The sequence below is a fragment of the Condylura cristata genome, unplaced genomic scaffold (assembly GCF_000260355.1).
Source record: "Condylura cristata isolate star-nosed mole 26May11 unplaced genomic scaffold, ConCri1.0 scaffold00029, whole genome shotgun sequence".
Lineage (NCBI taxonomy): Eukaryota > Metazoa > Chordata > Mammalia > Eulipotyphla > Talpidae > Condylura > Condylura cristata.
Window position 1 is genome coordinate 24869229 of NW_004567130.1, and position 10595 is coordinate 24879823.

A 10595-nucleotide genomic window follows, 5' to 3' on the forward strand; every position below is an offset into this window, starting at 1 on the left:
GGTTTTATACTGCCCAAACTTGAGGTTGTGAGCCAGCATCAGTGTTTGAGTAGGGTTAATAGAGAATAGCATTTAACTCATTTGTAACCCGAAGTACAATCAGTTCAGGCTTAAGTAAAAGGGGAATTCACCTCAGTAACCAAAATTTGAAAAGTCCATGGTTCAGACACAGAATTAATCTTAAGGTACAGTCTTATGACTTTTCTTTCTTTCTTTTTTTTTTTTTTCCTACAGCTTCTGTGCTTAGTTTCATTTTCATTCATGATTAACCACCGATGAAATTTCCCTCTTCTGAAGTCCCAAAGCATCTCATACTTCTCTTAGAGAGCAAAACGGTGTGGCTACACCAGTGATCTCAGAACCCAACTTAAAAATAACTACCAAGAGAGGTAGTTTAAATTACATTTCTTTTAAATTCATCCCTGACATAGATTTTCTATCTAACCTAGTGCTTCCTCCTTGTCTTCTCTCTCATCATCTCAAAATGTATATTCCTTATTTTTGTGCCTATTTGGAACTTAATTGTTTTTCTGGAGTGTGATGTGGTGTAAAGGAAGAATGTAAAAGATGGCCCTTTTGCACTTCTCAGAGAGGACCAGAATTCAGATCTTTTTTCCCCTGGCTGGAAACTAGAGTTAAAAGTCATTCAATAGTGACCCCGTGTGGATACGTGTGGTCACTACACTTCCAGGAGCCCAGATTTCTTTCTTTTTTTTTTTTTTTCCAAAAGATTGTCTCCCAGTTTTCACTAGTGTTACTAAGTGAATTGAAGCTCTCCTTCCCGCTCCTTGCCATAGGTCCACTGTTTATAGATGTGCAGTTCTGGTTCCAGTTTCTGTTCTATTTGATTCTATCGAGTCTGCACTTGCCTTTACCAGCACCAATTTCGCAGCTGTATTACTTTAACATTAACAGAAGCTTTGATGTTTCAACTTGAATAATTCCGCCGTCTTGTCTTTGATAGTTTTCCTGGCAATTATTAGTGTTTTGCATATCCTTCTAAGTTTTAGAGTCAGTTGTGAATTGTATACACACACACCCAACTTTTACTGTTATTGTTTGTTTTGAAGTAGAAATCTCACTGGGAAGAAAAACATTTAGAATATTGAGTTTCCCTATCCACCAATGTGGTTTCTTTCTTTACTTGCTTAGGTCTTTTCCAATTTCTAACAAAGTTTCATAGTTTCTCCTGTAGAATATTTTTCTCTCTTAGACTTCTTTTGTGTCAAATGACAAAACTAAAATAATTTAGTTGGGTTTTCTTTACCAATTCTAGACTATTCTATCATTCCATTCCAAAAATTGTTTAGCTTCCTCATCTCTTACTTTTTCATCTATATCTTCATTTGCATATGTGTGCTTCATTATGAATAGTTTATTTTATTCAAAATAAAACAACCCAACATGTGCCTCACATGTTGTGAACCCTCTATCCAAGGGCTTTTGGACAAGAGTGAGTTTAATAAAATGTCAGAGGACACACAGAAACAGAGCATGTTTGCTTGAAGATTTCCTTGTAAGGCTACCAGGTTCTATTTTCTAGATCAGGTGAGTTAGTTAAAGATGAATTAGTACAAGGCAATTGGTCTATATTAGGTTTCCTTGACAATGAGGCTTTTCCATAAATGCAGGTTGACTTAGATTCGTGATGTGGACTGTGGTATTTTGTGGGTTCCATAAACAAATGAACTATTGCAAGGTAATCAATATTTTTATTCTATTGGAGATGATAGCTTGAATTTCATTTTCTGCTGTTAATAATTTGCAGAACTATGATTAATTTTTGTTTGCTGAGTTTGTCTCTGGTAATATTACAAAATTCTTATTACTTGTTTGTAGTTTCTTTTGACTTTTCCGCCACTATTGTAATGTAATGATAGTTATTTTATCCCAAATAGGCAGAATCTCCTAGTTAAATTATGAGTATGGATTCTCAGAAAAAACGTCATTGTGGTTATAAAATGTACTTTATGGATTTTTAGACATTTGACATTATTTTACATTTTATTTTATGGACAGCAAAAGGTAAATTTGTGTAAATATTTTGCATGTGCCCAGAAAAAACTGCATTCTGCAGTTATTTTGACTAGTAGGTCAAATCTATTAATTATGTGTTCAAAATTTTGAGTTCTCTTTGATATTTGGTTTGCATGTTTTGTTAATTACTGAAAGAAATGTATTTTTAAAAAATCTTCACACTATGACTGGGCTTGTCCTTTTCCTAAGTTTCCCTCATAAGGAAAATCTGCATTTAAAATTGCTCTATATTACTACTGAAACAAAGATTTTTACCATTATGATGCAACTTTTTAAAGATTTAATTATTTGTGCATACAGAACTGAGGTACAGGCCAGAGGTGCAGGGGCTGTGAGAGGCTTCACCAGAGGCAGAGTGGGGAGCAGAACAGGCCGATTGATGAAGTCCACTGCTGAGGGGAGCAGCGGGCGGTCAGGAGAGGTCTGCTGTGCCCTGTGGGTCACCTCCGGGGCAGGCGGGAATCGAACTCATGCGGAAGCGGCTTTAGATTCTCAGTGCTGTGCTTTTAACCGCCACACTACCAGGGAGGGCCCAGATGATGCAACCTTTTATCTTGTTTGACTTCAATATTAATTTTCTGTATTTGGTTAAATTTACATATTATTGCATTTCCTTTCAGTTAGAACTATGTGTCTTAAATGTGGGTCTTTGTTAAGCTTTCTGTTGACTTAGGTCTTTGGTTTTCTAGTTTCACTATGAATAGCTCTATAAAGATTTATATATCCTCGTAGGGAATCATTAGGTTTCTTAAACATATGGGTTGAGTTTTCTTTACCAGTTCTAGAATATTCTAGCATTCCCTTTCCATATCTTAGCTTCCATATCTCTTACTTTTTCATCCATATCTTCCTTTTCACGTGCGTACTTCATTGTGAATAGTTTATTTAGTATTGCTCATTTGCAGCTACCATCTGCTGTGTCTAGCCATTGACAAACCTGTCCAATGATGCCTTGCTTTTGGCTTTTGCAGTGTTTCTTTCTGGAATTTAATTTTCTGTCTTACTTTCCAAAATTTTCAAGCTTGTCTTAATGAGCATGACTGATTGCTTTGTGGTTGGTATTGATAATTCCCATTGTGGATTTTTAAATAACAGCTTCATTGGGGTATAATGGACATCCATAAAATTCGCCCACTAAAGTATCTACTGCAATGGGTTTTAGCATGTTTGCAGAGCTGTACCATAATTTCCACATCAATTTTTCAGCATTTTTATCTCCCCAAAAGAAAAGCTCAGGGCCATTAGTGTTTGCTCCCAATTCTTCCCACTCCATCCTCCATCCTCTGGCAACTACTGATCTACTTTCCGTCACTAGATCTGCTTATTCTAGACAGGTCACGTAACAGAATCATAAGGTTCCTTTTCTGTCTGACTACTTTCACTCACACAAAGCTTTTCAGTTTCATCCCATGATGCAGCTTGTGTCAGTACTTCTTTTTCAGTGAGTGAATACTACTCTATTGCACAGGTACAACACACCTAGCCGTTCATCTCTGGGGGGTTGTCTTATAGCAATCAATCTACTATGAACACTTGTTACAACTTTTTGCGTGGACATGTCTTCATCTCTATATATACTTAAGAGCAGAATTACCTGGACATGTGGGATCCATTTTTTCTTCTTTCTATTGAGGTAACATCAATTTATGACACTGTATAGGTGTTAGGTGTGTAGTTTCTCACCTCAGTAGCTGCAATTCATATCACACCCACCACCAAATGTGCAATCACCAACCACCTGTAACTTTTTCCCTTCCTCCTCCTTCCCTTGGTAACCACCATGTTGTCTTTTTCAGAAAACATGACCTGTTTATTTTTTAAAAGAGTTATTTTTATTCATTTATGCATATAGGAACTGGGGCCTGAGGGGTGAGAAGATTCACCAGAGACAGAGTGGGGAGCAGAACAGGCCGAATGATGAAGGACACTGCTGAGGGGAGCAGCGGGCGGGCCAGGAGAGGTCTGCCGTGCCATGTGGGTCGGCTCCCTGGCTGGGGATTGAACTCACGCCACTGTGGCTGCCAATAATTTGATAGTGCTGAGATTTTAACCCCGGTGCCACCAGGGAGGTCTCTGATCTACTCCTCTTGAAAGTTATTAATCAGCAAGACAAACTTTCAGAAATACTCATGTTGGCAGTTTGGGCACAGATGAAATAGCTTGATGTTTACATAGAATTGTCCGCTTAATAGTTGGAAATATCCTTTTTGGTCTACTTGAACAGACACATCTGATTGTAATTATATGAGAAACACTGCTTTAATTATTTCAAAAGATGTCTTTTTAAACTTGAACTCTTAGGTAAAACATACTGTGACCCATCTCAGAAAGGATCTAGTTACAACCATGTTTTACCATGTTCAAGTTCACTATGAAGATGTTTTATATGTTTCTAGATTATTTATGAAGTGGGCCAAGTTACTTCCCAGATAGGGGCCAGAGAAACCTGTATCTGGCAAACGGACAAGACAAAGATGATTAGTAATGAATCCAGTCATTCTAGTAGTTTGCAGGCAACATGCTAAGAGACTGATAGATAATTATTCTTATTACTTTGGCAGTAAGAGCCAACTATTTCTCAGTTCATTCAGGAGAAAAGAGTAAGTGACGTTGTGCTATTATTTGCCAGGAATTTTCCTAGTCCCTCTGAACATATTAGCTGACAGTTTCTCCAATTGTTAGGTTTCATCTTATCTTGCTTTTTTTTTTTTTTTTTTGTGGTCTATGTGAAAATATTTCTTCTTAGCTGGACTACCGTTTTGACCACAGTTACTTATCCTTCAATTCCTCCTGAAATTAAAGTACAAAGAATTGTCTTGAAGGACTTCAGGAAAAGAAAGACCCCCACACCTTTCTTCAGAGTATTTTCCTGAGTGAGAGACACAATTACTAAGCTGGTTTTCTCCCATCCTCTGCCCCTGAAGAAGTTGTGAACTTAGGGCAAGTTAGGGATTTATTGACCCTTGTGTCAATAACAACAGTAATTATCCTCACTGAGACTTAGTTTTGTTAATCCCTTAAACATTTCCTTTTCTAACAGGATGACTATAAGAGGCGCAGACTTTACAAAATGCTTTACTTCATAGAATACATTCAGTACTGTCACTTTTTCTCTATACTTATCAGCATTCTTGAGACTAATAAAAGTTTAATATTAAAATTTAACCGAGATTAATTAATACAATATTTGCTTTGCTGTTTTCGTCATTCTCTTACTGTTGAAATCGAGTATGGTATCACTTTGTTTGATGAACTCAAATTGCTCAAAAATTGTTTATTCACTGAACCGGGCTCTTCGCACTTGCAACTCTAGGCCTGAGTGCTCACCTCCTGGCTGCAGGGCTGGCTCTTATAGAGATGAATAGAAAATGAAATAAATACAGTATATAAACACAAGTGCACTGTATACTCTGCAATATGTGATAAAATAAGGAGTGGTTAACCTAACTCTCCCTAGTAGAGGTGCAGTAAAATTTTTCTTTAAAAGGAAGAAAAAGGGGGCCCTCCCTGGTGGCGCAGCGGGTTAAAGCGCAGCACTGAGAAGCTAAAGCTGCTTCCGCATGAGTTCGATCCCCGCCTGCCCCGGAGGTGACCACAGGGCGCCGCAGACCTCTCCTGACCCCCCCGCCCGCTGCTGCCCTCAGCAGTGTGCTTTGTGGATCTGCCTGTTCTGCTCCCCACTCTGTCTCTGGTGAAGCCTCTTACCCACCGCATCTCTGGCCTGTACCCCAGCTCTGTATAAATAACTAAATAAATCTAAAAAAAAAAAAAAAAGGAAGAAAAAGGAAAGATGATGTTAAACTGAGCCAAGAAGTACTTCTCGGCTACAAGCAAAGAGCTAGCAAAGTAAGGAAAAAGGCAGCGTTCAGTATGGCAAAGATCAAGAGAGAGGCATTTCCGTTGCATCATCGCTGCTGAAACTTTATTAAACTATTTTTCTATGAAAATTTTTTGTAAGTTTGCAATCATTGGTGACTCTGACAAGAGCAGTCTCAGTGGAGTGATGAGAACCTGAAATAAACTGAAGAGAGGAAAAGGGGAGGAAGTGAAGATGGTGAACAAAAAGTGTTCTAGAAATGAGGAGGCAGTTGATATGCAAAGTCAAGGCAGCTTTGTTCTGTTTCCAAGCATGAGAGGTAAATAAGAAAGTTTACAGAATTAGTTTATGGCAATGTTCTAGCAAAGGGAAATAGATCAATGAAAAGGGTAATGTTCTGGAGAGCCAGGGAAGGCGTAGGGATCCTTTGTATAAGGATCTTTTTTTTTTTTCCTTAGGGAATGGAGAAAGTCCGTTAGCTTTTTTGGTGCTGTTTAATGTTTTTCAAAGTCATTATATATACACATTAATTGTTTTTCTATGGAGAGATAATCAACATGTAACATTATATTTGTTAGAATTGCATAACATAATCTTTCAACATTTGTAAACATTGAAATGATCAAGACAATAAGTCTAGTTACAATAACTGTTCATTCTAGTTGGTATGCAAAGGCTAGACTAGACTAGACTCTTCACCCATCATTATTCAAACACTTATAACGTTAAATCTGACACTTAAAATGCTCTCTCAATCATCTAAATCTCTTATGAATGCATTCAAGACTCTAGATATTTTATAAACTGGAAGCTTTGATTTGCTTTAATCTGCTATGCTAAATGAAAGTCGCCACATATTCATTTAAGAAATTGGAGCAATGCCTTCCTTTTTTGAGGTTTGCTCTTTAGCTGTAGTGGTATGCTTTCCCCGGGGATTTTCTGAGAAAAGGGTAGATGACAAGCAAATTTTTTGAGATCTTCCTCAAGTGAAAATATTTTTATTTTGTCTTCACATTTGATTTGGGTGAATATTGACAATCAAGTGGAAATAATTTTCCTTCAATAGTATAAGATATCAGTGAAACTGTTCTTTAACGTCAAAAAAACTGTTATTGAGTTGAAATCTTAATCCTTTGTATGTAACACTGATTTTTCTCTGGGGAAGTTTCATTTTCTCTGGAAGTTCTTTTTCCTCCCAGGGTTTTAACATTTCTTAACAACATGACTATTTCTGTCCCAGTCTGTAGTGTTTTCTGGCCAGTTGGCACTGGGTTTTTAGTCTGAAAACTCATATCTCCTAGTACTAAGATATGTTATTGTGTTTGTTTGGTGATTTCTTCAACTTTGATCCCAATCAACATTAGAAAACATTATTTAGACGTCAATCAAGCCAGATTATTTCTATTTTATTAATGTATGCCTCCTATAGATATTAATATATGCCTCTCACTAGATAGCTGTTCTTTATTGTTGTGCCTCTCAGCAATTCTGTTAAGCTTCTTCTAGGAAACCTTGGGGGAATCTTCCACGCTGGGAGGTATCCTAAGTTAGAATTATCAAAGTCTTTATTTAAAAATTGAGAGTACTTTTACTGATAAGTATTAAAACTTACTATCAGTTTTGTCTAAAAGGTGCTGAGATTTTCAACAGAGGAAAGAGAAAACCTTTGCATGTTGATTTGGCCTTTACTGCAGAACATTGAGTCTCAGAAAATGAACAGAAAGCAAAGTAAAGCAGAAACACAAACAAACCACACTAGTGTCACCAAGAGGAAAGCAGATCAATATAATTATCAAAGTTCAAGGCAAAAAAAAAAAAGTCCTACATTAAATAAAAACATTCTTTTACATAGATAAAAGGATGTACCCTAAAATGAAAATGTATGTCAACCACTAATTTAAACACTTTAAGTACATTTTAACCATCAACAAAGCTAATTAATTCAGCCAAAATTTCTCAAATTTTAATCATTTGTATAGTATTTTCACAATATTTAACTTTTAAAAAATATTTATTTCTTATTAAAATAAAATTGGAATTCATGTTGCTGCTGCAGGCAGAAAATCAGTTTTACTGATAATTAGAAGGAAAACATACAAATAAATACTAAATTGTAGTTGAAATCTATACCAGTAGATAAACTTCAACTAAGATTTTTCTTCTCATTTTACAGGAGGATGTTAACAACTGTAAAACATACAGTCACACACACACTCACCCAAAAAGATTAACCGGGACTGGAGAAAACTGAGTAGGAAAATAATCAGTGTTATTTAATGCTGCCTTCTTGGGTCACCTACAATCATTCAGGTATCAAAATTAGTTTATACTCCACTCTTGTAGAAACTATAAAGTAGATTCCAAATCAAGAAGTTGGGGGGAAAATTACAATGTAAGTCAAAAGGAAATAAGATATTAATAACTAAAACTATACATTAAAAGAAACAGAAAAAAATGTGTTGATGTGTGACTATAATTTAACTTATAGAAAATGTAAATTGGTGACGATGTGAGATAAAATGGTTTGTTCTCTGGACAACTCCTATTAATGACTATCTTGTCTAACTAACTGAAAAATAGATTCATCAGAGGTCACAAGAAACTTAAAAACTGAGAAAGGTAAGTCCGGGGTTATTATTAGTTATCAACAGTTACAAATGTTAAAAATTCATTTTACGAGTCCTATAAAACCAAGATACAGTCTTGCAGAGAATTAAGAGGCTGAGGGAACAAGCCAGCGATGGCTTGTTGGGCTAGTGTCAACCTAGTAGAGGTGACTTCTCATCCCTGTAGTAAACTGTGAAAAGGCGTCCATAAACAAGATTTACACACGAGTCCTTTTAAAACTAGTGAAAGTAAATTTGCCTTGATCTTCCTGAAGCAGGCAGGACTCTAAATGGAAATGACAATGAATCAAGTTGTGAAGGTGCTCTCTTAGTGACACAGTACAGCTATAAACTGCAAGGTCAACTTTGAGTTCAGCCTGAAACTAAAGCTAAGAAAATCCCTTGAGAGTGGCAAAGTCAGCTAAAATTCTGAAAATGGGGCACTGTATTATGAATGTTAAGGAAAGGATTTAATTTAAAGTCTAATTTTTACATCATTTAACATTTATGTTGCAGAAAGCTAAAATAGAAAACTGAAGGGCGAGGGAGAAGAGCTATAAAAATTGAGCGAACCAGAACTTTCAGATATATTTGAGTCTTTAACTATATTCATATAAATTGACTCTAAAATTTTAGTGACCAACACTGCCTATTTAGGAATCAATGACAATTTTTCATATAAAAGACAGCTTTTTAAAAAATTATATTACATTATGTTCGTACATGTAGCTCTAAATTACTTTAAAAATATGATTAATACTAGATGACAACTGGGATCAATGAGATTTGAAAAGAGGTTTTCTAAGGGCTTTGGGGAAAGCACTTTCACACCCTCCTGGGAGAGTTTCAGGGTCTCTCTCTCTCTCTCTTTCTCTCAATGTAGATGTGAAGGCTGAATCCTGCATATCGAAAAGTGCAGAACCAAGATGAACAGCAGAGAAATAAGGCTAAAACAGTAAGACTGGTACCTGTCGTGTGTTTGGATTTCCAGTTACAGGAGTCTGTACTGGATATTAAAGAATGCTCATCCTTACCTGAGAACTGACCCTGGGTGTCAGCTGGGATTTGGGGCTGGTGACCAGAATGCCTACATGTGACCCCTTCACCCCACAACATGACTGTCCTAGGGTAGCTGGACCTTTTACCTGGTCGCTGCCTCACCACGAAGCAAGTGTTCTAAGTCAACTCTGGGGAACCACAGAGCAACTGTTTCAACAGCACCACGGGAAAGCAAGCGTGGTCTTTTTGGAGCTCGTCACTGTCGTAAGGACTGCCCGAACTAAAGGGTGAGCCACACGCATTTGACTTTATGAGATGGAGCTATCACCGTGACGCATTTGGAGAGTCAAGTTTGCCCCAACCCACCCATTTGTTTCAAAATATTAAAATAAATCTAAATACTTGTTCCAGAAAATTGTTGGTAATCGTACAAAAAGTGACTCTCACAATATGTCCACAAAACAGTTAAGGTCCGGGACTAGCTGGATGTACCTGGACATGGATCTTCCAGAGAGAGTACTGAGGCCCTAGCATGCAGGCTGGTGTATGAAGATATAGTCTGGCAGTAATTTTAGATTCAAAATAATCTAAAAGTAATTTGAGATTACTAAAATAATAATAAAATAAAAATGATAAAAGTAATAAAAGTAATCTAAAATAAAATTTTAGATTAGTAAAGAATCTAAAAGTAATTTTAGATTCTTTCCAGCAGAAAGAACCCCTAATGAAAGATGTCATCACAAATAACTGAGTATGTCCTTCCAAGGTATTTTCCAGGCGAACACTACCTGGCTCCCTAGGGGCCTCGACGTCACCAGACTCGCTTTCCCACAATTCCCTTCCCCCTCGTTTCCCATGAAGCCGCGGCCTTCAAAAGTCCGCCCCACGAGGCACTTAGCCCGCCCCCTTACTCCTTATTGGCCACTCAGCATTGATCCCGCCCCACCCCCTCGCTTCGCGGCGCTGATTGGCTAAGAGCCGAGGCTCGGTGGGCGGGGCGCTTGACGGCCCCGTGGGGGCGTGGCCACAGCGCCGAAGTACCCAGGATCCCGCCGCGCCATGTACCGCTCGCTCGGATCCCTGGCGCGCTCGGGCCGCCCGCTGCGGGCTCCGGCCTCTGCCTGCGCCGCGGCCCC